Source organism: Priapulus caudatus, unplaced genomic scaffold, assembly GCF_000485595.1.
Source record: "Priapulus caudatus unplaced genomic scaffold, Priapulus_caudatus-5.0.1 Scaffold155, whole genome shotgun sequence".
In the NCBI taxonomy this organism is placed as follows: domain Eukaryota; kingdom Metazoa; phylum Priapulida; class Priapulimorpha; order Priapulimorphida; family Priapulidae; genus Priapulus; species Priapulus caudatus.
The window spans coordinates 436,405-441,913 of NW_014577216.1; the positions used below are offsets into that span (position 1 = coordinate 436,405).

Below are 5,509 nucleotides of genomic sequence, written 5' to 3' on the forward strand. Positions count from 1 at the left end.
CCAATTTTCACACTTTTTTCACAATTTGAACGATTTAGATGATATTCTGACCTAACCGACTGTACTAATACTCTATTATGAGCTACCGTTCACCGCCTTGCTTGAATCGGCCAGATTCGCTTCAGACGCCATAACAGCCAAAGCCTTAAACAATCAGCCTGGTTGGTTGCGGCTTGACCCCAAAAGTGCAATTTCCTAGAAGCGGGTCTATAGGTATAGATACGATCAAGAGCTAATAATACCTTAATAATACCAAGGGGTATTATTAGCTTTTGAATAAATCGGGGCCACAGCTACATTTATTTGCTGGCATTGTAGCTATCGAATCGGCGACCTACGCAATAGATACACTAATGCGCACCCTTACTACGAACCTGCAGATCAGGCTCTCGCCCCCTCGTATCCTCGACCTTTCATTTTCCCGCACTGTTGCCATTAAACCGCATCGCAGGGCAATCAAAGCCTTTCCTTCACAATATCCGGCGGGTGCTTACGTCGTTAGGTTTGCGAAACAAGCTCGTGTTTTTTTGCGATCGTGTGCACACAGCGCTCGACTCGACAGCGTCGTCAGGCACAGATACATCACGCACCAAGCACAGATCCGACGAACTCCTTCTTGCCACGTGCCAATTTTCGTCGTTACTCCGGAGTTGAGAAGGTGGGGGTCGACCTAAAACAGAAAAAAAACTGCAGCCGTCTAGGAGAAAAATGAAAGTGTCAATGACACTGTAGCTCACCACAAAAAAGGACACAAATGAGTGAGTGAGAAGAAGTCAGTTTTAATTGAGCAACCATCGACGTACATTATAGAAACGAAGAGTATATATGGGAGAACTCCCATTATATACTCTTGATAATTATATGTGTAATTTGCTCAGCCTACGGCCCTGGTTGCTCAGAATTGCCTTGTTTCAGACGTGATGATCATGGTGATAATCACTGCAGCAGATAACTCCTCGTCACTAAGGTATATAAGACTTTAATATGTAAGCTAAGATAGATATTCCTGATATTATTTTATTATTTTAACTGCTCAACACTATATTGCATTTATCAGATTTTTTCTCCATGAAAAAGACTGTCGTCAGTACATGTACTTGTATTTGATTTACATGCAATAAAGATTTAATAATATTACTTGTCACGATCACGACGTATTCTGTAACGGGTTACACTCAGGCTACGCTGACTAACTAAAGGGCCAGACATACTAGGCGATTTTTTCTGACAACTAGTTGCGCGACTTTATCGCCCGATAATTCTAGTGAAACTTGATCGCGCGAGTCGAGTGGACACATCACGCGATTTTTGACGGCGAGTTCCTACCGCCACCTACCGTGCACTACCGCCACCACACATATATGTACGAAAGCGTTTACACGACTTACAAAATTAGACAATTTGTGTACAAATAAAACGGGATCGTGACGACTTGTAGCGAAGCGACTTGTATTTTTGTACTAGTGCTTACTTTAGGCCTACAGTACACGTGTATTGTTTATCAATTTTCCCCGGTCAATTACCGGTGACGCCGAGCTTCGCTGCCATCGATATCTTTACGGCCTCCTTCTTCGTTCTGTCCCTGTACTCAGACAGGGACACATCGTATAAGAGGGGATTCGCCTCCCACAAAGTGATCAATTCTGCCACTTTGTCAGAAGACCACGTTGACTCCATTGAAGCTGCCATTTTGTCTAATTACGTCAGTATGATTGAACAACTCTGATTGGCTGGTGAATTTTTCAGTCGAGTTAAAGTGATCGACGAAGTGGACACACTAGGCGACTGAAGTGCGATTGATTAAAAAGTGGCGTGATAATATCAAAACGTTCTGATCGATGCGATCGAATCGGGCGACTAAGTCGCCGCTGCAAATCGTCGGTCGCGGCGATGGACACACTAGGCAATTTTGCCAAGCGACTTTACTCGCTCGATTAGATCGCATTAAAAATCGCCTAGTGTGTCCGGCCATTTAAGCCTAGCGCAGACCTGTGATTTTTGGTTGCTCGTCGCTGCAACCTGCAACCGCAAGCGATCGGTCGATGTGTCACGGCGTGTGCGCACATTCTAGAACAATTTGGGAGCGATTAGGAGCGACGAGTCGCTCAAAATCAAAACAGTTTGATTTCTTGCAACTCGTCGCAAGCGACCAGAGTCGCTTCGGGTTCCAGTTGCACGTTCCCGCAGACGTAGTGATTTCACAGCAATTTTTATAGCGATTCTAGAATCACTGTCGAGTTGCATGAAAAAGTCGCAGGTCTGCGTTAGGCTTAAGCTTTGTATGAATTGTCATCCTACACCTGCCTTTACATGTCATGCAGCCTACTAATACCCTGCCTGTCACACATAATTAAGATGGGAGCTGTTTACGTCCTCTTTTGATAGACGATACCTTGCCGGCTTCTATCTATATCCTCCTCGGGGAATGGCGGCGACATTCCGCGTAGCTGTGCCAATTATATAGACGCTGGTTAGCGTCGCAGCAGATAATAGCATTATGAATATATACACCTATTAAATGAGCGCGCAAGTATAAGGAGCAGGCAGATCTGCTGCTTGAATACTCACCATCGGCAGGTGAATAATGTCAGATAATAACAAGGTTGGAAATTAACGGGAGTCCGGAGTCGAATACTCCCTGATTTACTGTCGGACTCCCTGATTTGGCATAGGATATATCATATATAATATGCAGGAGTCCGTGTGACTCCCTGAAAATTCTGCCATACTAATTAGTTCGTTCCAGAGCACGGCCTCGCGGAATTGCCTTATTTTTCAGCTCATGTCCAAAGAAAATTTGGCAGATTTGCAACCGAATGAATTTTAAAAATAAGCACATGCGTTATTGTTAATATCTTTAATTTTGAACCTCAGGATGGACTCCCCCATTTTGCTGCAGACTCCCTCTTTTTGATGGTAGGGAGTCCGTTGAACTCCCGTGTTCAAAAGTTAATTTCTATCCTTGTAATAGTATATGTCATTATTCATCGCTGTTCACCATGTAGTATATGTCCCCAATGCACGATGCACAGGCGCTTAGCTGAACACTGTGTTCTAAATACACCATGCATTATCTAACACCATGCAGTAACACACCATGCAGTATTTGTTGTTTCATCATTGTGTTCAAAACACAACATGCAGTATCTAACAATACAGATGGTGTATCACTGTGTTCGAAATACACCATGCAGTATTTGTTGTTTCACCATTGTGTTCGAAACACACCATGCAGTATTTGTTGATTCAGCATTGTGTTAGAAATACACCATGCAGTATCTCACACTATGTAGCGTCACACCATGCAGTATTTGTTGTTTCATCATTGTGTTAGAAATACCCAGTGCAGTATCTCACACCATGCAGCAACACACAATGCAATATTTGTTGATTCATCATTGTGTTATATATATTGTTTTATATGCGAAACCTACCGTGATTCCAGCGGGCGGCGTCGCTATATCTAGATGTTAGGTGGCCCGACGCTCAGACTGAAGTTGGGGTCATCCGAATCGTACTCCTCGTCGACTTCCGTGTACTCAGCGAAGCTGAGATAGTCGTAGATGCCAAAGTCGACCCACTGCAACGGCATGTTTTGACCGATCGACGTCATCGAGCTCCGACGAGAGTCATACTCTAGATCACGGGCGGCGACCATGGTGCCATCTAGTGGGTAAAAAAGTAGTGCAACGTATGTAGGCATGTATGTATGCATGTATGTAGGTATGTATGTAGGTATGTATGTAGGTATGTACGTAGGTATGCACGTATGTATGTAAGCATGTACGTAGGCATGTACGTAAGCATGTACGTATGGATGTACGTAGGCATGTACATGGGCATGTGGGTATGTATGTATGTATGTACGTATGTGGGTATGTATGTATGTATGTACGTTCGTATGTATGTATGTATGTACGTATGTATGTATGTATGTATGTATGTAGGCATATGTATGTAGGCATGTATGTAGGCATGTATGTAGGCATACGTATGTGTGTGCATGCGTGCGTGCGTTCGTATGTATGTATGTATGTATCTATCTATGTTTGTAGACATGTGTGTATGCATGTATGTATGTGGGTATGTATGTAGATTTTGCCGTGCTCGCAGATTGTCATCTGGCTTAGGATCTCAGTGACCAAAGCCTCTGTCGACTAGGCTAACAAATCTACTGGTACGTCAGTCGGTTGGTAAGAGATCAACACACGATACTTCGTTTTCCATCAGTTAATGGTAGGACCAATGTGCGAAGACTAATGTTAATACTAATGTTAAGACTAATGTTAAGACTAATGTTAAGACTAATGTTAAGACTAATGTTAAGACTAATGTTAAGACTAATGTTGAGACTAATGTTAAGACTAATGTTAAGACTAGTGTTAAGACTAATGTTAAGACTAATTTTGTTTCTGATAACGGGCCCCTGCCTGTTAAACCCCGATCGCTGACACACGTTGGTGTGTACGTATCAGCAGAAGATCAGAAACCAGCGGTATCACATGTTGCGTTATAGAAACGTATAAGATTGTGAGTAACTTAGGAGCTGTTTATTCACACGTCAGTGTGGCTTGCTTACATGATGTAAAGAGAGCGACTACCGCACGTGCAGCGCTTATATACGGCAGTCTGGTAGCAGGAGCCACCGTCACTAGTTATATGTTAACACTTGAACACGCGTTAATTCCAATGGTGTAATCACTAACACAACATCACATACCGTTGACAATTGTGAAAAAAAATATCCAAATACTACTGGGTGCAAAATATTGCGGGCAGCAAGCGTGAAAAATGAATGTACACCTTTGTTTACCCTCGCTCACCACTGTTAGTTCCATAACAACAACCCGTTACATCAATTTCATTGCCAGCATCGACATTTCTTTTTCAGTTTCACTAAAAAAAATACAAAGTACGTAGTACGCAAAATATACCCTACCGGCTATACTATCGCTTTTAGTTTTCGCCCAGTCGAGATCCTGTGTGTAGATGTTCAGAACTTTCACCTGACTTGTAGAGAACGCAGGCGCCGGGGTAGGAGTGAGCCTATGGGCTTCAATCCGCAGACTCGTGTCAGGTAGCGTGCTCGTACCGTTCCTACAGAGATAGAAGTACATATACGCTGATTATATCAACCACTATAACCACTATATATAACCACTATACCATATATATAACCAGTTACCACTATACCATATATATATATATATATATCAGGAGTACATAATAGGCGTACATAAGGAGTACATAATACCCTATAGGAGTACATAACCAAGGAGGACTACATAACTACATAACTACATAACTACATAACTACATAACTACATAACTACATAACTACATAACCCTATAGAAGTACTACCCAATAGGAGTACATAATACCCTATTATGTACTCCTGATATATATATACCCACTATACCCACTATATATAACCACTATACCATATATATAACCAGTTACCACTATACCATATATATATATATATATACCCACTATACCCACTATATA

At 42.2% G+C, this 5,509-nt stretch overlaps 1 long non-coding RNA gene across 1 annotated transcript; it reads right to left on the reverse strand.

The window, feature by feature from the left end:
* Positions 1-347: 347 nt before the first annotated feature.
* LOC106806338 lies at positions 348-5,075 on the reverse strand. Its single transcript, XR_001393531.1, has 3 exons — positions 4,940-5,075; positions 3,435-3,666; positions 348-670 (listed from the first exon to the last, which is right to left on the reverse strand). It is a non-coding gene; the product is annotated as an uncharacterized LOC106806338 (long non-coding RNA).
* Between the last annotated feature and the right edge of the window lie 434 nt (positions 5,076-5,509).